The sequence below is a fragment of the Gallinula chloropus genome, assembly GCF_964237585.1.
Source record: "Gallinula chloropus genome assembly, chromosome: 3".
Taxonomy (NCBI): Eukaryota; Metazoa; Chordata; class Aves; order Gruiformes; family Rallidae; genus Gallinula; species Gallinula chloropus.
Window position 1 is genome coordinate 68934255 of NC_140087.1, and position 24120 is coordinate 68958374.

Here is a 24120-nt window from a genome sequence, read left to right on the forward strand (position 1 = left end):
ACATGTGGAGAAATGGTGTGATATTTGCAGAAATTCTGTCATGGCACCACAGGCGTGTGTGTCAATCCCCTTGAGTGCACATGGATGCTGCAATAGATACCCATATGGAGAGACAATGAGCAGGCTTGGAGGCTGCTCCCAGTCCCAGCTTGGTGACCCCACACCATATCAGTAAATAAAAGTATTTTTGACACTCTACTTTGTCCTCCCAGGGTTGTCCCATTATCTTGACATGGAGAGAAGACCTAATGGTTTGGGCAAAGACGTGTTGGTTAGTATTGCCATAGCCCAGATGAGCTTGTGTGTAGCCCTGTTTTCTTCTTTTCCAAGGAGATGTGGAAAATCAAGTCATTTTTCATCTTCTAGGACTGATATTTAGGGCAGGACCAGTAATGATAACTCTAAGGACTGTACCCCATTGGGGAGGGGGTGAGGAAGGTGGAGGATGGAAAGCAAACAGGTCTTTGCTGGAGCAGCTGGAAGACATCGCTGCTGTAAGTTTGGGGACATATCTGCACTAGGCAGTTAGAGTTGTGGGAGCTCCGGGTGGGCAATGAAACCCTCCTGAGATGCAGCTAAACACTAGCTCACTGCCAGAGCTTCCTCTAGATGGAATCTATATTGCTGGCAGCACCCAAACCACTTCAATTAAAGTAACTTCGTGTGTAGCTGTACCATTAAAGACTGTGCCTATTTCCTTTGTAAAACTGAGCCTGGAGTGCTCAGGAGGTGCCATGACCCCACAAAGTTTATTATATTTTTACAACCTTCTCTATCTGGGACTGTCCTCTTGGAGAGAGGCACTGGCTGCAGCTTTCTTGCCCAGACATGCAGTTTGTTGGGCTTGGGGGGTTTTGAGGGTTCAATTCAGAGATGATGGCTGTGGAGTCTGGGTGTGCAAATCACAGATTTGTGAGCTGCTTCTGAGCTACCTCGCTCAGAGTGCCACGGTTAGCATCACTGTGTGTTACCTTCCCTGTAAAGCTGCTCCATCTCTAGGCCACAGGTTAAAACTGAATGCCCATTCGCCAAGTGAATGGGGTGAAGTGAGAAGCAGAGGGAAGCCCAAGGCATCAGGGTTTGCATTTAGATGATCTAAATTCTGTATGAAGAAGTCTGGGAAAGAGACAAGGAGACAGAAATACTTTAATACCTCTTACCATCTTAACCTACAAATCCCCCTCTGGTTTGGTGTTAACATTACCTGCATGGAGTCCAGCTTAAAAAAATAAAATAAGCTGGCTCACTCTCCTCTTGCTTGTGCCCCACACAGTGCCCACACTGCTGCTGGTGCAGCCACATGCCCTTGGCTCAGGGACCCCCAAATTAATGCAACAGGGTGGGGAAGCAAGGAGGTGAGGGTGCATTTTGGCACGGATCAGTCCCAGGGTGCTCACAGCAAAACATTAACAGCCTGGGACTACACGGCCGGTTTTAGGGCCACCTCACCAAGGTCTGCCAGTGCCCACGTGCCGTGCTGAGCCCTGCCTGTTGTACTGGCTTCACAGAGCCAAGGGCTCTGGCAGGGACCACACCGGCAATTGTGCAACCCCGCTCGGCCGCAGATTTCCTCTGGCATTGGCAGCACAATAGCGGGCCTGTTGGTAAACAGGAATTGCTTCCCTGCCACAATAGGGCTCCAGATGAAATCATTCCCCGATACCAGGCAGCCGCGACGTGCCTCCTCCACTCCCCACCCCGGTTTAGATGGTAGCGCCTTCCTGCTCCCTGTGGGCCTCGAGTCCCTCATAAAACAGCAACACAATAAAACAAAATAATAATCGAATCCATATAAGGCTTGATGTCTTCATCGCTCCTTGGAAAAAGTATCAAGGGACCCTTGCTTGAATACAGGCAGCAGGTTCCCGGCATCAGTAAGGATTTTTTAAGAGGAGGAAAGGACATTTTTCAAGCTCGGGATGCCAGTATCCTTCTCACCCATCCTCAGCTGTACACCTCCTGCAGAAAGAAACAGGTAGTTATAGGAGATGAATCCCCCTGTCTGGCAGATATATATGGAGTTAAGCTCACCTTAACATCTCAGGGCTGCGTGGGAATGGAGATGACTGCTGACAGCTCCGCCAGGGAGGCTTTGGCCAGGGCTGGTCTGCTCCTGGTCCCCCCCCTTCCCAGTGGCACTGGGGACCATCAGGCTGTCGCAGAACATTTTGCGGTCAGGGTAATTGCATTGTGTTGTCTTAAAACTACCAAGGCGTGGCCCTACATAAAACCAGACCCCCCCCGGCCCCACTCCAAGCAGAGCAGCCCCCAGCTCCCTGTGCACACAGTCTGACAGACGGCCCCATCCAGCCCCCCTGCCCTTTCAGGCACATGGTTATTAATGTATTTGTAATGGCATTTGGGAAAAAAGATAAACATATGATTCAGGGCAAATACATATGTCACGAATACACACACACACACACACACATCCCCACACACACTCTGTCCCGCTCATATCTCTCTATATTTTTTGGTCGGTGGTGTCTTAGAACCCAAATGCACCATTTAATTATTTGTGCTTGGAGTGCCAAAGGAACCTACCATTTATTTATACAGTTAAATCAGCTGCAGATGTGTGTGTGCTTTTTCCTTCATTCGCTCTGTCTTTCCTTCAGCGTTGGCATTTCTGACATGTCCAGTTTCTCCTCCTGCTTCTCATTCAATGAGGGCATCTGAAAAGTGCTGGAAAATGGCCTGCTGCTCCCCCTGCCCCAGTCCTGTCCACAGGGGTGGGCATCCCACATCGTTCTCACAGGGCTCTGCTTTCCTCCTGCCCCAACTCAAGGGTTTGATGAATTAAGACCTCAAACACCAGGGACTGAGGGGAAAAGAACTCTCCTGCACCACACAGGTCCAGGAGAACTCCTGTAGTGAAAGAAGCATGGCAGCTGAGACCCAGATCTCATCACACCCATGGGCACACTAGAGGAGCCAAGTACCACAGCGTATCATGCTGTTTCCCAAGAAGCCCAGCATAATTTTGGTGCCTTTTAATGAGACAAAGCATATGAACAGCAGCACCAGCTTCCCCTCCCCATTCCTTTGAGCCCATAAAAAGCAAATTCTGCTTTTCATTTTTTGGGGCAGGGAGAGCACAGAGCATCACCTCAAGTCAGGCTTTGGCAAAACCTGGTGCCTTGGAGAGCTCTGACTTGCTCGCATCAGTTTCATTTGGTGGTATGGGTTTATCCCTGTGAAAACCAGGCTCAGTGTTAGCTTTCAGCATGAGGCAGGTGACACAGTTGAAGTCAGAGATGCCCATTTGAATTCCAGCAGCACTATCAATTTTCTCGTGATTTTTTCCCCATCATCATGTTTCTTTTCTCAAGTGAAATCCAGAGGAGTGGGGCACCAGCAGCTCCAAGCAGCATGCCAAGGACTGCCAGCAGAAATCAGGACAGATATTGCTCTACCCCTTTTGGCAGAGGAAGCAAGCTCTTTCTGCTTTACCTGGAAGAGAGTCATCAAGGCTTAGCAGCAGCAGGAAGCAACTTAACGCTGCAGCCAGAAAGCACACTTCAGATTCTTTTGGCAGGAGACTGATGTTTCCTAATATCACTCTGGATGCTTAAATGGTGTGATAATAAGCATATTAGAAGCATTTAGGAGATGGAACTATTAGCAAATGATTAATTTTTAAACTTCCAAATGCACCTAAATCTGATGTTCACATGTTGAAACCCTGCTCACTGTCAGACAACTGTCAGGTGAGTGATGCTAGGGATGTCAGGTGCTGGCTGCACCCCTCGGGCTGCTCCCAAAAGTCCCTTCCATCCTGCCGAGGAAGCCTGGCCACTTTAAAAAGTGGCCAAAGACCATCACTCCAAGGGCATTTCCAAGCACCACTTGCAGAAATCCTCTCGAGGAAGCTAGTCACGCCACCACTGAGTCATTTTTTTAAAATTCACCCATATATGAGGAGGATAACTCACTTTGTAGCAATCATCCACTATGAACATTATATAATGTCCAAATAATAATATGTTCAAACAAGACTGTATTATCTGAAAAGATATTATTTCATATATAATTCATATTTTATAAATATTTTTATATTCTACTTACCAACCAGTTTTATATATACATTTGCATATGTGCAAAACCTCAAGATGCACTTAAATATGTATTATATTTTTTATGTGCCTACATTACATAGTTTTTTTTCTTTATTTTTAATGTTTTGTTTATCTATAAAAATGTATAGGAGTCTAAGCATATACATGTGTGCATACACAGATAAAGCATGTATATTCAATAATATGTGCCTGTAAACATAAACCTATGCATAGCTTTATAACCAGACTTATACAGTCATGTATGCATGTGTACCTATCTACACCTATGGGTACATGCTGGGTGCATAAAGATAAATGACTAGCAGAACACTGTTCCAAGCTATGGCGAGTCCCATGGTACAGACTACAGGACTTCAGAACAGCTCTCAGGCAAGCCCGCTCAAGCATAACAGCATTCTCCCTCTTACATGTTACGAGCTGCTTTCATTAACATTCAATACTTCTTTTAAGAGGCTTTTCTTGCAGTCGCTACTCACAGCCCCGGTTCCCCTCAATATAAAGGCATCTTCCTCTCTGCTGGGCTGCTGACTAACTCCTCCAGGACAGCATAACCAAGCTGGATTTGGTTAGTTGGTATAAAGCCCTGATCACTCACCTTATTGCCACTGAGCTGGCATAGCCACAACACCCAAAATATTTTAAAATCACATCTAAAGTGACTTTTTAATGTCTTATTCTCTAACAGGCGCATTGCAAACAGCACACGGATCCCCAGCAGTTCACTGAGCCAACTAAACTATGTATTTTGAGTTTTCAGTGTATAAAACAGCTCATCTGATGGCTGATGATGGCCTTGCTCTGCTGTCCTTTGGCACCTCCCCGGCACAGTGGCTCTGGCTGGAGGACTGTGCTCCGGCCGCATTCCTTGCTGCCGGGAAAAGCGCAGAAGGCTTTCGGGGAAAGGGGCCTGGACCATAGCGCCACAAGGCACGGCAGTGCCATTTTGAATCAAATATATTTACTCCTGACATTTTGAGAGAGGGGAAGGGAAAAAGAAAAAAAAAGACGGAAAAAAAAAAAAAAGAGCAAAACCTGGCCATAATTCAAAGTCTCTGCAAAGTCACTGGGAATCTTCCAAAAGGCTTCAGTGAGAGCAGGACTAGCTTCCCCCATATATACATAAAATTTGTTGTGTTTTGCATATCAAAGTGGTGAAGCCTCTGTTCTCTTTAGCTATTGCTTTTCAGCATGCTATAAACAGAGCCTTATCTGCCCAGAGAAAAAAAAAAGGCTTTGACAAGCAAGACTATTTCAGATGCTGAGACAAACTTGGCCACATTCCTGCAGTGAGAGCAATGCCAATAAAGATGTGGGCTGGTCTCTAGATGCTGTCGATAGCGTGATTTGGACAGTTGTTCGAAAACTCTCACTATGTCCCTGTTGTTGTTTACACTTACGAACCCTTCATCATCCCCTCCTTTCCACCCTCGCCTGCCCTCCCACGCGTGCAAAGATGCCATATCACAGCCAGGGTGCAACGGGCTGAAATGGCTCCATATTTCTCCCAGACACCGAAGCAGACATTGAAGAATCCATCAAAATGAGAAAAATTACGGTGAAAGGAAAACTTCCCAAGCCATGGTGCTTGTTGAACTGGGCAGCTTTACTCAGCTCCCCTTCTTCAAGTTTCACCCTCAGCTCCCTCTCGTTCTCCCTCCTGTAGACCAGATAGGATTCCACCTGCTATGTAATTTCTACGGTTTCTTTCTGCAGCCCCATTCTCTTCTGGAAAGCTGCTCTCTGGTACTTGGCTATTCCATTAATACATTAAATCAGCTAAAAATTTGGTTGATAATTAGGCTGATGAGACAACCTATTAAAAGGATCTGATTGTAGCCAGTTCACTCACTGCACCATGACCTGCAAGAGCAGAAGTGATAAAAGCCAATGACCCCCATCTCCCAAATTCCCTTTCCTTAGCAATTTGAGCATATCTTGCTCCAACTATGTGCAAGGAACTCGTATGCTCTGTCAGAAAAAGACACATTTATGAAGTGGGGATTTAGGATAGGATTGAACCAAAGAGTCAGTGCTGGAGGGGCAGAGGCTGCAGAGGTCTCACTGGTCTGGCCACATCCAGGCTGCACAGTGGATATCAACAGTGGTGAAGTCAGAGCAGATGATGTGTCCCACAAAATGTCACACATATATTCATATATATGTGAACACACACGCACAAATAAAAATCCCTCTGTGAATCTGCAGAAACCCTAAGGATGTGCATGGGCTGGTCTTCATTAGCATCTGGACAGGACAAAAAACCTGCTTCCTTGTTTTGTTTCTGGACACTGGAAAACATCAGTGCTTTTTTGCAACTTCTTGAAATATTTTCAGCATGTGCTGGCCCAGCTTTCTCCTGCATCCAGGGAATTATGGAAATACCAAAGACTGATGGAGCTGCCAGTGAAAGAGGTGGCACGGTTATGCCCAGGCCAGAGAACAGAGGAATGTTTCCAGTTTAATGTTGAAAATTCAGATTCTGTCCAAGTCTTTGGAGAGCAGATGTCAATTATGAATCACATGATTACTCTGCCATATTTTTCCTGGTTATGCTCATTGACTTAGATAAGGTATCATTTTTCACCTACAAAATACGTTGCATATACAATAAATAATATGCACAGTGCCATAATAAATATTCAGTATATATGGTGTGTGCATTATAGTGGTCCTGGTAGAGTTATAGCAGAGCAGTCAAGGCTGAATTGGCATTTTCATTATAAAGGCTGATAATTCAAGATCAGTAGCAAAAGACAATGAAATACCATCTGCTTGCATGCAAACAGCTTTTACGGAGGGGGGTTAAGGTCTTGATGCGAGCACTTCTGCATAGAGGGCAATAACGAGAGAGCTCCTGACACACTGTCTCTCCCAGTATCGAAACCCTTCACCTGAGTTTGTTCCTACTTAGATGGTAGCTGAGGCTTTTCCTAAATCTCTAGCTTCTGGAGCCAGAAGATATTGTCATCATCAGTGTTCTCATAGGAGACACAAAGGAGTACTGTCTAGACACTCTGACGCAATTTGTGAATACAAACTGCAACCCGAAAACCCAAATGCCACACTTGGACTCCTTGACACCGAGGAGGAACACCACCCACTCAGCACTCATTGCAGGCTGGGCTGGGGCCAGTGCTGACCTCTCCTAGCAGTAACAAGTTCAGTAACCATCATCAGGTCTGTATCTGCTCCCTTACAGTGGCCCCAGTGCTAGTTCAGATCCAATGATCTGTCCTCTTTACACCAAAAATTATTGTGTGTCTAAGCACTGCATTCTGCATTCTGTTGCTTGTATGCGATGGCTTGACCAGAACTCAATGAAACGCTCCTGACCCAGCCACATGACTGGCTTATAAAAAGTCTTCACAGTGTTTCTGGTAGCCTCAGACCAACCTTTACGTCCCCATTCAGCTTCTTTCTGATGGCTGCAGCCCATCATGTGGAGCCCATCCTCATTTCAGCAAGAGATTTTTGGAGCACCATTTGGAGGAGCTTGGAATGGAGCTGGCTGGTCCCAAGAGAGCAGTCTTGCTGGTGGCCCCATGAGGAGGTGTTTTCCAGCAGAGGGTGTTAAAGAACTAGCAGGAGGTCTGGTGGTAGGTGGCAACCTCTTCTTTCAGCTCAGCTGCTCACAGAGGGCATGTCTGTTTACACCTTGAACTAATCACAGTGACAATCAGCAGTGAAAATCTGGATGTGGGGAAATCCATGGGAATTTTGCCCAGACTTTTCCCTTGAGCTGTTACACTCGTGGTTCAGATGTGTTTCTGCCAGTTTGTGGTACCTTTCCCTCCAACGAAATCCATACAGAATTTGTAGCTTGTACCCAGCAGGCATCTAAGCAACCTTACGGTTCTAGCGCAATAAAAGGACAGCAGTGTTGCATGGGGTACATACAGGTAAGCAGAAAGACCCACCTCTGACTCTGTAACATTTCGCTGCCCATCCTGACGTATCTAGCAGGTGGGGTCTCCTCAGTTTTGCAATTCCCCCCTTCACTGGCTGGCTCTGTATTGATAATACGTATTCGCACATCATTGCAGCCTCAGTTCGGCAGCTCTTCAAGCCTGTTTCCAAAAGAAGCTGTCACAGACAATAAACACCAAAGTAACCCTACTTTCCATTTAATTGTTTTCTCAAAATATCACTGGCAATTAGACTATATTAGCAACAGATTGTTTGCAGTAGCTTATTCTCCGAGTCAAAACTGGTTTCTTTCTCTTTTACAATCACACAAAACATCTGAAACTAGAAAGTACCTAGGGTTTGGGGTTGTTTTCTTTTTTTTTCAGAGTAAGAATCGAGTAAACAACCAGGCAAAACGGCAAAGTGCCTGGAAAATGCAGGAGAAAAATATGGGATGGCTAGAAATTTTTTTATGTGTACAAATTTATTGTGAAAGTTTTAAGAAAATACAGTGACAGCATTGCCCGCAGTACAGTGGAGAATGACAGTCAATAAATAAAAGTAAAAGACTGTGCAATAAATAAATACAGGACTAATATAATAGGTTTGTAGCAGGCTGATCAGTTTTAAATCCTCTGCCTAAGGCCGAACATTACAATAAACAAAACCACGCCTGTGTGCTCTGCTCCATCAGTGCTCAGTGAGCTCACCTTCTGCCCCCACATGCACTTTTTGGCCATCTCAGTTTTCCCCTGGCAAAAAATAAATAAACAAACAAACAAATAAATAAATACAAAATCCAAGCAGAACTGATCACTGCCCAGAGGTAAGGTACACCTACTCTCCTACTGATGCAGCATCCGGGTGCTGGGTCAGTGGAGCGGCGCCATGCGTACACCTGCACTGACAGCATCCGGCCCCTCCATTATTTCATGTACGTGCCCTTTGCTGAAGTAAGCTGTGCTCTGCGCGTCAAAATGCCTCCCGCCACATCCCCGGGGATTGTTTTCTGAGGCCAGCTTAGCCAAGTGACCTCACATCTTTTTATTACCTTTGCTGGAAAACGCTAGTCCTTTCTTCTGAGCGTTGCTGCACGGTCGAGGGGGCTCAGAGGGCTCCAGACAAGCGTCTGCAAAACCATCTCTGGCTCAGTGGCTGTGATCACGGGCTAGGTAATTTGTTTGATTAGAGCATCCGTCTAAGACAAAGAAAGTGTAGTGGAGTGAGTCGGGCTCTGGTCTCATTTACAGGTCTGCAGATGCATGGAGAAGCTATTACAAGTGACCTGTGACCTGGCCCACCCTCAGGTGAAACGGCTTTGCCCAGTCACCTCCTGTTAGCCTCAGCCAAATGATAGGCTTCGGGGAGCCCGGGACACGGTGACGGTTCATCAGACAGACAATATCAGACCCACGGGCCCAGCCCCGAGCTATGCAGATGCAAAAGCAGATGAATTTAAAAAAAAAAAAAAGAATAAAAAAAAATAATAATGGGTTTTCAAACTTATTATGGTGATAGTGTTACTTACAACAAATCTGTCTGCAGTTTTGGGGCTGCAGAGATAAAAGCCCTCAGGAAAAATGTCAGTGGCTTGAGTTTATTTATATGTAAGGTAACCATGAAAAATGTCGGCGTACCACTAATTGTAGGGCATATTTATTCTGCACAAGTTGTTTTCCACATTAGCACAGTTGTTAAAATGCAGTTTTGCCTCAGGAATATTATAACTTTATCTTCTGTAATTATAAACGTGGATGTTGCTGGAGTGCTATATACATTGAAGAAGAAACGTAAGAAATGGGCACTGCAAGGAGGAAAACAAACATAATTAAAAATGTAATGTAGTAATTATATGAAACATACTCAGGAAGCGGAGACCCACAGATAAGCTAGCAAAGCAGCTATGGTGCGTTAGATCCTGGGTTTAGATTTGTATGCCTTCTCACTTCAAATTTCTCCCATGGTTTTCCACTCAAACCAACTAACAAGGACCAGTTGGCAAGGCAAGCATTTCTGTGCAGCAGCACGTTATTCCACACCGTGCAGTCATTATAGTGTAAGAGCAATTTTACTATGGGAAACTAAACCCGAAAATCTGGAGTGCAATGGCACATCGCAGTTATCACCCAACAAACATTTGATGAACAACAGTGAGAAAGCATCTTCTGATATGGTAGGGTATATTTTAATTAGATATCCAGTATTATGCAAAATGCCTAATGGCATTGATAAAATCATAACTCCATGTGCAGAAAGCACATGGTAAGGGTTGCTGACCTTCTGGGCATTACAGGTAACATACAAGGTCTATGGACACTAATTTCCTCGAGACCTAGCAGACAAAGCGTGACGTCTTCCTCATGGTGCTAAGAGGCAAAATTCAGACACGATTTGCTTGTCTAGTAAATGCCCAGCTTGCCTGAGCGTCAAGTTTTTCTGAAGGAGGTTATCACTGAGAGAGGGACTGCGGTGGTGGCTGTGGCCAAGAGCAGCGGGCGAGTGTCTGCACCTCATCGCTTCCACTAGTCCCTTTGGGTTAGGTGCAGCCGAGGCACACAAAACATACAAACAATGGATGCCTATTACACATATCCATACGCTGGGACCAAGAATGTTTCTTTCCCAGGTAGGGGCCATTTCAAAGCAGAACATGGAGGCCTTTCAAGTTTTTCGCGGTTTATTTTACTGATTCTCTTACTTTTATACCAAACTGTGGATCATCCTGAGTTAAAAAGACAGGTAACACCAAACTTCCATGAGCACCTGGGCAGGGGCCAAGCAGAAACTAATTAGCAAAGGCTCCATAGCAGGAGCATCATCAGAAAGCAGTCAGGTATAAACAAGACTGGTCTAGAGGTTTATTAATCAAAATCTTGCAGCATTTCTTCCCAGCTCCCCCTTGAACACCTCGCCCCATCTCTCATCTACTGCAGGCCTTTTTTTCCCCCCTCTCTCTTTTTGTCCCCTCCAAGGACTCTTACTGCCCTCTAAAGGCTCTTTATACTTCAGTATCTTTTCTCTCTTGGTGGCGTTTCTCCCAAATGCCCACCCCATTTTACCTCTCCTCTAGGTTTTGGCAATCTCCTGTTCTGCTGAGTGGTTCAACTCAAATGCTTCAACCTCTCCCACTTTGTCACTCGGGGATATCTGTGGCCAGCCAGAAAGCTGGGCACTGGTGTACCCTGAGAGCTTGTCAAAACAACCGGGAGAGGGTCCACTGAAAAACTTCGACTTCATTCTGCCCAGTTTGACTAAATTATTTTTCCTGAAACAAGGTATGCTAGTTCCTATTCAGGCTCCTTCTCACTTCCTCCAAGCCCTTCAGAACTCCAGCCCTGCAGTTGGCTGCTCCCTAGACATAAAAACGTGGAGCCCCTATCACAGATGACAACCAGCAACAGGCACAACTCCCAGTTGATTCACATCGCAGACCACCCCAAAGTGCATTTCCCCAGAGTCATCACCTAAAAGGGCTGGAGGGGATTTCCAGAGGTCACCAGTCCCTTCCCTGCCCCATGGCACCTGTGTCATTCCTGACAGATGCTTATCTCTGGGGTTTTAAGGCCTTCAGTGCTGGAGACGCTACCACTTCCCCAGGCAGTGTCTTGCAGACCATCACCATCCTTATCACAAGGTTGTAACCCGAATCTTTCTTACAGCAATTTAAGCCCATTTCTTCTTGTCCTATCTGCAAGAGACGCAGACAACTGATTATTCCTTTCCTTTCTGTAGCAGTCCTTCACATTTTTGAAGATTGCTTTGTTGACATGGACACTTCTCTGCACCAAAAGCATGATCTGAGGGGAGGTTTATCTCTCTGTCACTGAAACGGGCATATTTTGGCTATAATGTCCACTGGTGGCATTTCTATTGTAAATTCACTTTACAAAATGTACTGAAAACTCAAATGAAACCTCACCAAAAAGCTCATGTTAAGGGAATTTAATGTTAAGGGAATTTATTCTGTTTTACTGTCCCTTACAATACAAACAAGACTATTGTAAACTTATGTGTAATTGAATTAAAAATATGCAGATGCAGCTTTGCCAAACACCGGTCCCGAATACTCATCATTTAGACCCCAGAAACTATCATCCGGGCTTAAAATTAATAAAATTCTAGTGATTCATATGAAGCTCTTCATAACTGCCATCTGGGCTAGGTTCTCCGAGAGCCTGACTTGGGCTTCTTCAACTCACCTCAGTCAACCATTCATACACCAGAAAATTAGATGTCTTGTCCATCTACCATGGGCTAATGGGTATGGAAAAGCCGACACATCTATTTAAAGTGGCACAAATGACTCCCTGGAAACATCTTTCCTTCCCCTAAGAGAGTGCCTAGACATTAAAGGCTTTTGGAACAATAAATCATAATGAGGCAGGTTGTATTTTCATAGACTTTCTCCCCAGTGAGGCAGCATCCTCTCTGTTGGTACATTTGCTTGATTCAGACAAAAGCTGAGATCCTTACATCATTTCACATCTCCAAGGCCTTCAATAAAGGTGGCCAACATCAAAACACCCATGACAAATTCACCAGCAGGTTAAGAACTTCTACAGGAAGATGTATTTGATTGCTTTAGAGTGATTCAGACTGAAAAACCCCAACCTCCAACAGGGCTGTAACGACATTGCAGATGTTGCTGACTCAGGGACATGGTCCTGTTGATGAGCAGCCTGACAGGTAGTTTTTGGTTTCTACAGGCATCTTCTTTTTACTGCAGAGTTTTAGGAACTACAACTTTTCTAAGTTGAAGCTGCCTACATGTGAGAAGAGAATAGGCTGCTTGATTGATGCCCAACCTTTTGGTGGACTTCTGGGATCTAGCCTTTCTTCATGAAGTACTGAGTTAGCATATGCTGCCTGCTGCCAAGTGTGGTGGGAAAGCTCAGTGTACATTTGAAAGTGTCTCTTTCAGAGGGCTTCCAAGGCCAGATAGTTCTGAGGCCACAGGTTTGACCCAAGGTCCTTCCCTTGGGACAAGGATAAAAAGCTGCATGGAGAAAAAGGAGAAAAAGAGATATGCTTCCCACCTCACTCGTGGGAGCTTAGGAAATAATGAACTAAGCTCAGTAATTATTATTCTAATGGTGGTTTGGTATAGGAAACAGAGTACATCATACAGACTTTTTTCCCCGGCTGGTTTTGGAAACCTACTGCTTCTGAGGTTATAGTCAGGGGGTCATATTTACTCATCACCAATAAACATATCTGCATGAACTCATCTGCTTGCTTTTTGTGCCAATTTATACCATGCTTTCCAATGTGTATAATGTTATTGGCCTCTTATGGAGTCCTGTAAGTCCCATCCTAAGTGCCAAAATGCCCTATTTTGAACCAAGTTGGCATTCAGTGAGCATTAAATCTCTCCTTGCTTTCACCAGCCCAAGTAGTAGGGTGCACTTGTCTTCTTAATGAAGTTAAGACTCTTACAACAAAGAGCTCTGGCAGCTGCTGTTAGTGAATGACTCTTAAAATATGTCCAGCCGTTCTAAACTAAAACCATGTCTGAGCTGAGCAGTCTGCTGTTGGGCTTTCCACAAATGGCAAAATTAGTCAGATCAATCATATTTTTCTTCTGAACAGATTTTCTTGCTCTGAAGACAAGCTGAAAAGTCTTCTTGTGACATATATATATATTATATTTTAAAATATTTTTCATTTTGGTTATATTTCTTTATATTATGTTACCAGGATGCAGGATGAAAAAGTGAACACGAAGTGGTTCAAAAGGTACTGCTTGGATTCAAGATTTCCCTGGTTTATCAGGAAAAATCCACCAGAGGAGCTGCTGGAGCAATAGGATAAGGCGGGGAAGAGCAGTTGTGCTAAACTGGGTGTATAAGCCAGGCCAAAACAGCTCCTTGGCTATGGGGTTATTACGGCAAAGCTGATAATTTGCTACATTAAATAGGAATAAAATAACCTGCTTTGATTTTCTTGCCTGATACACGCGCCTCACCCTTTGAAACCCAATCCAAACAAATGAAAAGCTTTGGATATATTGCCATTTAATAACTGCCTCTCGCTCAGTGAGGAGCAAGGCTTCTTTTTCCGTTTTTCTTCCCTCTCTTCCACAACAAATTCTCACTAGATTTTTTTTTCCCCACTACAGACAGCAAACATAATTACACAACAGATCAGAACAGCTTACATAATGCCCTTTATAGAAACCTGCCTTACCTCAGAGGCATATTAGCATTTCTTATGGGTTTAAGGGGTGAGGGATTAATTACAGATTTTCAAAATATGCCTAATTACATATTTACTGGCGGAATAAATAATTCACGTTTCATAACTCGCCATGAAATAACTACTTTCTTTTGAAGATTAAAAATTCAAGGCTTGAGGAATGTTAAAGTTCAAACTCTGAATAAAGGCTCCTAATCCTTTATAGATCGGCATTTTGCTCACATGAAAATAGAGCAGAAAGTCGCTCTTCCACCTGAGTGACTTGCAGGCCCCTTGAAATTTCTCACTTGGCAACCTATCAGACAAAACGAGCAAAACATTAAGAATGCAATTTGCTCGTTTACTCTGGCACTTCAGTAGATCACGTAGGATTTCGGGAAGCACCTCAACGGCTCGAGAGCACGCCTTTCCCCGATTCGTGGCTTTTCGCTGCTGGGCAGAGGTGGGACCAGCAGCACCCCTCTGTACAGCATGGTGCAGGCAGTGGTCGGTACCCTCCTCCCGCAGCCGGCACGGGGGCTGCTGCTCTGCTGTGCGTGGCGGTGGCGACCGGGAACTCCTCACAGGCTTGCGAGCAAGCGTGCCTTTAAACGCTTCGTGGCATTGGGTCATTTGGAAACATAAATCAAGTTGCCCCTTTCCTGACCTGCTCTAACATACAGCCAGTGGTTTCCTCTCTTATATTTTATTTTATTTAGCCATATTTAGCAAGAAGAATATCCTTTTGGCATTTAGGGAATATACAAATTATTACCGAAGAGCAAGTAACTGCTTCCAGAACGGAAATAACTGCTTCTGAGCATTTTATATATATGAAAAAAGGCTGCCTTCGTCAACAGCAAGTGCCATGCTCAGTAAATACAGATACCACAGGAAAGAAAAAGGCAGATGCCATGTGCATGTAGAGCTGGCCTTGGTTTGGGTTTTGGTAGACTTAGGAGCAGGCAGGAAAATCAGCCCCTGGTATTGCCTCTCTGCACATACATAGAGTCAAGATCTATCCATGCCAGTCCTGATGCATTATGGAAAGCAGAAAGGGCAGAAGAATAGCTTAGATAGAAAAATCATTGAAACATGGACAGAAAGTCAAGTCATCCCCTCTTCACCCCACCACAGGGCAGCTACCTAAGGGACACACAGAAGACACTTCTCCTGGCCCACTTACATATTTTCCTGCTCAGTTGCTCAGCTTTGTGAAGATCCTTAAGACAAAGCTAACATACCTCTTCAGAATATACAGGGACTATCCACAGCGTACAGAAATGGAGTCCACCTTTTCAACTTCCAAGATCATAGAAAGCAAGAAAATAAATGCTGATTTACAGCATAGCCATAGTTGTGATTACCTTGTAAACACAAGTCAACATGTTTTGCATAGATGTATGAAAACATCAACCTGCTAATCGGCATTTTAGTTCTTCACAACCAGAGCTAGGTGTGCAAAGGAACATAAACCAAAACAACCCAATGCTTGGTGAGACTCAAGTCCCAGTTTAGAATTTTCCTTGTAAGAGGCTTAATCTTCCTATGCTACACTTCCCTGAAATGCTTTCTACCTTGTGAGCAATGATGCATGTGTACAGGCTAGTTATTTAATAAAAGACAGACAAGAGGAAGCCCACTCTCGTAATCAATCTGGGAATAAAAATGTTATTTTCATTTTGGAGCGAAGGCTAACTCTTTTATACACTTTGCACATTTCTCAGTAGTTTAAAATCTAAAGGTCTTACCTTCAGTCCTTCTTTCAATAACAATTTCCATAACCACATATACTTTAAAACTGCAGAAAATATTCTGGGTAAAGCATTGGTGAAATTGGTTCAACCTACAGAGATGACTCCATTGTCTATCAAAACGCTCAGCTTTCCCAAAAGCTTAAACATTTGATTACCAAGAACCTGTTTCTTCTGTTAATAACTAGATAGCAGCAATATTTATGTGCAAATACACAATTTAAGCCTTAAAATTATTTAAAGCAGGTAAATACAGTGATGGCATCATCAAATGGGAGAATGCAGTCAATGGTATGAAGTGGCAGATGAGGGGCAGGCGAGCATCCTCAGCCGTGACTACAAGCCGTGAACACCACAGGACAGATTTATAAGTGTACTGCAAGCCATTTGAAAAGTCTTCTCCCTCTCTCGCCCACACAATATTAATTACCTGTGCTGGCTGGCGCTAATTCATTTTCTTTGCACCTCAGTAAAGGAAGATGGTGTTCAGAATAAGTAGTGTCAAGATACAGCGTAAAGAAGCTATGGATACTCCAAAATTGCATTTTTGGGACAGGGAGGTGGAGGGGGAAGAGAAAGAATAACACCTATAAGTTATGCTTCCAAGTCAGTTTCATTCACTGAGTCATGTAAATAAATATCCAGCCAGTTTGGTCCCCATCCCACAGCCTCAGCGCAGCAACTCTAATTACTCATCTATAAACAATGCAGACAAGCCATCACTCAACGCCGTGCTACGCCTCATGGCCACACGCTTTGCATCCTACCTGGGTAAATATGAAAATGAATATAATCTACTATATTTTAAGGGTAAAGTTCTCTGCAAAGCCCAGTGATTCATGAGCTCTCCAAATGTACATAAAGTGCTTTAGTGAAAGCATTTCCTAAGGGCCTGATCCAGTCATGCTTCTCAAACCCTCTGCAGCTGTCTAGACTGGAACAGAAAGGTCATTCAGCCACTGAAGGCCAATCCATCACTCCCATTAAAAAAGAAAATACCTAAACTGCTCCAAAGGTTCAATTTGTGGATCTGATGGGGAGATACTGAAAGAACAGCCGAGGTCCACTTCCCCAGGGGAACAAGAGCCAACACAAAACCTGTACCCTTCCTGGGGCTTGTTTCAAGGATTCCAGTAAGAAGCCACAGGATCCCAGGAAAATTCCTGCCTTGAAGCACCTCTCACGTCATCCCCATCTTTTCAGCTCTTCAGTGCAAGGAGCTTCTGTGCTCTCTTACACCAGGACTTTTCTTTCTGCTCACTTCTCAGCATCAGGAGACTTGGGTATGTGAAGTCCAAAGTTTATGTATGTCACAGGAGAGGAAAAGTCAGTGCTCAACCCAAAAGGCTCTCCTGCCTCCTATAACTTAAGGATGGAGTATCTCCCTTTCTCCAGGCTATGTGTGGCCCCTTCTAAGCCCGCTGACACAGTTGCTGCAGGAGAGCCCCACAGTGATATCGCTGAGGGTTGCTGCTCTCTCCTTCATCTGTGGAAGGAGATACCCCAGCCACTGTTGGGCTGTAGAGAGATGCTCTCCTACTGGGGAAGTGTACACTCCTCCATCACCCTGTTAGCATTGATAAAGCACACCAAGCTGTAAAGCAATGCCATACCCAGGGGATTCCCTGCATACTACAGACCTTCAGCCTCATTAAGCTCAGGCAGCTAGGGTGAAAGGAGCTTCTGCAGGGACCAGCTGGGAAAGCCCACCAGGATACCGCACATCTGATGGGAATGGGACATTTTTCCACCTTGACCACTGGCAGCTCAATGAACTGGTCAGCAGCAAAGGGGGCTGGATGTCATCACCCCAGAGAGCTCCCTAAAGTAGAGGAGAGCACAAAGCAGCCAGCATAGGGACTGACAGAGCTGCTTGAAAAATGTATTCCAGCTGCTCTGCTTTAACTGCAAGCCCAGTTGTTTGTGATCACAAACATTTTAAAAGAGGCATTTCTGGGGTCCAATAGGACCTGCTTCCTCCAGACGTGGATGTTCTCGGGGAAAAAAAAAGGAGAGTAAAGAAAAAAAGAAAAGGCAACCTCCTCCTGCATCTCATCTTTTCCATTCAGATTTCAACCTCCAGAACCATTACCAAATAAAATGTCAACTTTTTTCCCCTGTTCATTAACCTTTGATGCTTATTGTACAGCCAGTTTCAGTGCTCACAGGGGACTCGGGAGGCTCAAATCACAGCATTCATTTTACTCAGGGCTTAGGCACAACTTGAACCACAGTCCAGAAAGGAGGGAGGGGAAGGGAGAGAAAAGGCTATTAGCCCAATCCTGCCTCTTCAGCGGTTTACATGTTTAATAAAGATTGAATTTAGAGAGAGGGGGAACCCCCAACTTAGTAATAATTCCCTTCACAAGTTCTACTATAATTAAAAAATAGAGGCAAGGTCATGACGAGTGCTATTGAAAATAACAGACAGACCTGTAATTATAGCAGGGCCAGCTAAACCAAGGGTTAAAGGTCTCTTAATACTCTGTCAGCATTTCCACTATAACCCCTCAGTTTCAGGGGTTTACAGCTCGCACATAAATATTTGCTGCAGGCCAAAAATGGCCCTTCGAGGGGTCAGTTAGAGGAGGTAAATTTTATTTACATATTTATAAAAAATGGCCTGTATCTGCAGAAGTGGCATGTCCTTCACCAGCACCACCAGTGCAATTCATGTGGACAAGGAAGGAGAGCCAACAGTTGGGGCCGTGAGAGTGTATGGGATGAATGGAGGAGCTGCACCTACATTTTACCTAGAGCAAGTGGCTCCAAATCCACAGTAACCCTGTATGGAGGCAGCCATCTGCAAGTACAGTATCTATTATAAAGCTGAATCCTTAAATAATAAGGATTCCTACCATGAATTACACAGATAATCACTCCCACTGTTCAGTCAAGCATGCACATAAGTCTTTGGAAGATGAAAACCTAAGGCCTTGCTAGCATATTGGTTTAACTTAAGTCAGTACTTCAATTGATTTATCTATGCCAATGCCAAACCTGGTGTGACTCCCCAGTTTCTGCCAAAGACTAGCTTATTTCAGTTTAGTTTAGAAAAAGTATCTGGATCTCCATCCCCCGCTCCTTCCAAGCATTCCTTCCTCCCATTTTCCTATCTCTGTATTTATGTGACCCTGAGTTGACATTAGTTTGGTGCTTGAGGATTAGAAGAGGTAAAGTAGCAGCAACCTTTTCCAGGGCTCCTTTCTTCAAGAGACTGAGCCACTGCCAGTGGTCTGTGGCTGGAGCAACCACTTGCACCATTTAGTCCAGCTGCTTATAGGTTGGGGAACCTAAGCTGCTGCTGCCATCCCTGAAAATCCTATCTTCTTTTCTTTAAAAGTCTTCTAAAAAAGCTTCTGGTCCTCTGGGAAAAAGAAAAGAAAAAGATAGGAGCACCTCACACCCCCAAACTAACCAGAAGCTTAGAAAAACACACCAGCGAAAAGAAAGAGTCCTAAATTATGGAAAAAAAGCACAACACCAACCCTTCTCACATGCTGGCATGACATATCAGCCAGCCTCCTGACTTTTGGGAGGCTCTCTCGCCATTTTCCAGTGCTTGCCATTAATAATCAATAGAAAGTCAGCTTGATTTGCAGTGTGAGTTTCTCCACTGCTGGCTGGTTCTATGGGACTGCCCTTCTCACGTGGCCACACATCACTCTGGCTTTCCAGTCGTGGGGTCAGGCTCAGGTAAACAGAATGGTGGCAGAAAAGTGAAGGCACTGAACGATCTTGTATCTAGTGAAATTAGTTTACTAGAGCTTTTTGATAGTCCAAAAGTAAAGAGAAGGAAAAAGTCAGCTATAATGATTAACCAGGCAAACCCTTCCAGAAAGTATTATTTTTATCTGCACCTAAAAATGTCACAAAATAATACATTTCTTTTCCTCACTAACTTCAGCACATTTTTCAATGTGCTCCTAAAGGGGCTTGGGCTTTTTTTTAAAGTGAAATTGCATTGAGGATATATAACTTTTTTTTTTTAAGTTTCTAACAAAATATTTATTGTGCAAGACCCAGAAGATAAAAAAGATGCAACTGTTTTTCTTGGTTTGTTTTGAGGTTATTTACTTAGGACTAAGCACCTCATTTTTCTTGTGTACAAAAAGTAATTATACAGTCAAAAGAATTATGGCCCACATACTTCAAAACATATGAAAAATGTAAAACTTTATTACATACATTAATTTCTAACAAAGGACGTCTCCAGCATCAGTGTAACTGGGATGAGGCAGATAACTGATGTACGGTATATTCGTTGATGTTCCTCCCAAATGGGTTTTATAAAGGCAAACAAACAAATAAACAATTTCTTTCGTGATGTTTCTCTCTCTCTCTCTCTCGTATAAATTTCATCAGCCTCATACAGAGGACTGTAGGCTTAGGGGAGGGGGCTGTCTGTGGATTTCTTCATTCTTTAGCTAAAATATTCTTTTTGAGCAACCCGTACACCATGCTTTCCCTTTATTACCTTTCCATCTCCTGCATTTCTCAAGCCAGGCAATGCCAGCTCCTGCCCATACCACTGCCCGAGCTGAACTAAGCTTCCCTGCTGTGGGAAGCATCACCAGCCCCCCGCTTTAGGGTAGGCTGCAGAAATGGGATCATTCCCGACATCCCAGTCCAGCAGCGTTATATGCTTGGAGCAGGGGGTCTGTGGAAAACTGTTATTTTTCCCTCCCCACCCTTGCTGTTGAATTTCTGTGAGTGGGGCAAGCTCATACCTACTAAATCAGCTGGGCTAGGAGGCCAAGGCAGGAGTTGTAAAACCGAAGTTCACAGCATCCTTATCTTTAGCTGAGCCACTTAAACTTTCTAACTATACATCTGGGTACCATATCCAAGAAGAAAAGGATGGCCATTTAAAATGTCAAGAATAACTGCAATCAGTTCTCCTCAGTGCCTCTCTTGAAGAAACAAAACAAAATTGAAGTGTGAAAGATAGATCCAAGGTAGCATTACAGTTTTAAGTGAATGAAAAAACTGAAAGCTGACTTCTTTACATTAAGACAATAACCTAATCAAACAGAGACAAAATAAACATGGATTTTGTTCATTCCTGCCATTTTCAATGCAATATCTATATATAAAGATATAAATTTATCATGGTTAGGCAAACCTTGTGCTCCATTGATAGATGTGATGCAATATTAGAAGTCCAGAGGAAAAAAAAAGATTCATAGCATCCAACAAATAACACACACAAGTAAACACTGGACGTTTCTATTTCAGTCACACAGACTTACCACACTAATTCAGTCAAACTCCTGCATCCTGATTTAAGCACAGTCCTCCTTCAGCACAGATGATTTCAAAATTTCACAGTGCCTCATCAGGGTTTAAGGACTTTAGGAGTAGCCTGGCAGCTTCTCTTGAAGAAAAGGGCTCTGCTGATGTTGCACATCTGGTTTGGTCTGTTCTTGACATGCCTGGGCACCAAATGGGAAATCTGCTGAAGTGACAGAGCTAAGGCTTAGGATCTAACATTAATAACAATGATGCAGATCACTTGTGTCTCAGTCCTCATTTATAGGGCCTGGGCTCAGCCAGGTGCATGGCTGTTTTCAAAAAGCATAGAAATCCCCAAATAAAGTTCTGGGTTTGACCTCTCTAAACTTGGTGGAAGTTTGGTCTTGGTGTAACCTTGAGGCCTATCTTCAGTTAAAGTGTACTGTGTTGGGAACTTGGGACAAAGGGGAGGGCATGACCCATTTCAAGCTATACCTAACCTATGAAAATCAAAGCAACCCTAACAGCTGACATCTTTAGAGCCAGCAAGCCTCCCCAAGCCCCTGATCTTTCCTAGGCTACTTGTTCCCTTTAAAATCCAAAGCTGCAAGTCTGTCTTCTCCTTTGCACCTTCTTTAGTCCTCTCTCCCTCCTCCTGCTATCCATGAAAAAAAAACCTTTCAAACTTACTCATCACAGGTACCACAAGAAAAACGGGCCAGTGCCAGCTCTCAATGGCTTGTTTGTTTGAGGGCTGAAATCTATCCACTTGCATTTCAGGCGTCCATCGGCTGAGCCACCATTTGACATGCCTGGCCCCAACAATCACAGGGGCTTGGCGGGTTAAAAATGCTAGGATTTCATTTTATTGCAGGGATATTATTCATTCTTGGGAAGGTTCAAAAGTACATGCGTCAACTTATGTCATCAGGGTCAAACAAAGTGGCATGCAGAATCATAGCCAGATTGCATCGGTGGAGGGATCTGGAGGCAGAGCCGAAGAGTAAGGAGGAAGAAAAATGCTTTTTAGGTTGTACTCTGGATCACTTCATCCTTCGGCAAGGGGAGGGCAGAAGGTAAAGGATCCCCTCTGAGCACGTTGCCCTGAACAGCGTGAATCCAAATCGAGTTGTAGAAATTTCACTAAGATTTCCGCTGCTTCTCACCCAGCAACATGCCCATGGGTAAGACCATCAAACAACAATGCCTCCTCAATTGCCAAAACGTGCCTCCAACATACACCAGCAAGCCCAGGAGTACACACAGCCTCGCAAAATAATAGCATTAGATGCCATTAACGGGGCTTTAGCCTTGTTTCTTTTCAGTGGAAAAACTATTTGACATCCCTCAAGCCCAGGCTCAGCACCGCTTGACCCTTTCCCTTCCCTGCCTACATTAAAAGAACAACTAAATAGCTGCACAGAGAGCGAGCCAGCCCCTCCTCGCTCCAGGTGTCTGTGCTTTACTTAGGGCCCCAAGCCTGATTCAGCTCATACAGTTTCTGACAAGCTTCAGCTGGCCCTCCTCACCAGACAGGCAGATCAATTAACAGAGGGATTTTTCTTCCCCAGCTCTCTTCCTGGACCTTTAACCCCTTGTGTGTCCTAATGCTCTATGAAAGAAGACCAAAAAGCAAGCATTAGGAAAAAAAGAATTTCCATTTAAAGCTATTCTTTTTCCCTCCAACTCCCCCTTGCCCATGCTTTTGTTTTTTCTACCCTTCTCAGAAGCACAATTTTCTGTAACTTGTTCAAAAGTTCTCATTTTTTCCGTCAGAAATGAAAAGTTTGAAGTTACCTTTCTCTCTTTCTCTTCTTTTTTTTTTTTTTTTAAATCTCTTGATATTTTGCTACAGAAAGGGATGAAGTTTAATGTTCTCTTTGTGGCAGAGAATTCTTTTCCACTTGTTCATTTTTCTTTTCCTCTTTCCACTGCACCAATCTTTCCAAATTGCCACATGGAAAGGACAAATTCTGGTGAAAGAGGCTAAGGCCAAGCCTGTAGCTGATGCTCTGCAAGCTTTCTCAAAAAGTTATCAGAATACAAACAACATTTCACGGATGGGAAGGAATGAAAAAACAAGGAGTAGAAGAGACAAAGGCAAAAAAGTGCATTTTCAAAACCTACAAAACGGAAAACAAACAAAATAAACTGGGAAAAAAAAAAGGTAGATTGTTGCAAATTGCCCTGTGAAAGAGAAAGAATGTCAACAGTGACAATTTTATTTTGCAATTTAATTATACCTCTATTCATCTTTGGTAAGAGTGTACAAGAGAGCATGTCAATGGCATGAGAAGCTCTTCTAGCAACAGCAAAACACAATAAATAAATTTAATTGCTAGTGATAATAATTAGACATTTCTTTGAAAAACAGTTCCCAGAACTACTGAAAACTATTGAGAAAAATAAATGTTATGGCTACTACAGGGAAATCCATTTAAATGCATTCATAGCGATAAATAATTTAAAACTGGTGAGGGTTTTTTACTGTTGTTACTTTTTGAAAAAAAACCCAACACCTCCCAGAGTTCCTTAGGACAAGCCTATTACTCGTACAAATGGGTTCTGCCCATCACTTCAGTACCAAAGTAGTACCACAGGAGAAAATTATAATAATAATTAAAGATAAATAATAAACACCACGCAGCCTGTCAATCTTGGAATGCTGCAGGAGCACCATACAAAACAACACATCTAAATGTGAGGAAAGGAACGTTGCTCTTCCTATAAATAGCCTTCACCTGGCGAAATACATCTCATCATCAGCATGCATCATTTTATCAGGCAGAGAGGAGTTTTAACTCTTCTGTGGCAGAGGTGATGGTTTCCCAGCATCTTTCTCTGAGCCCAGACACACATACTTTCTTAGGATGGTGTGGAAAGAAAAACCAGGATGAAAAATCCCCCACTGAAGCGGGCATGACAGATGTGGAGCATTGGGCAGAGTTAAGGGTACTGCGTCTTCTCTGTGT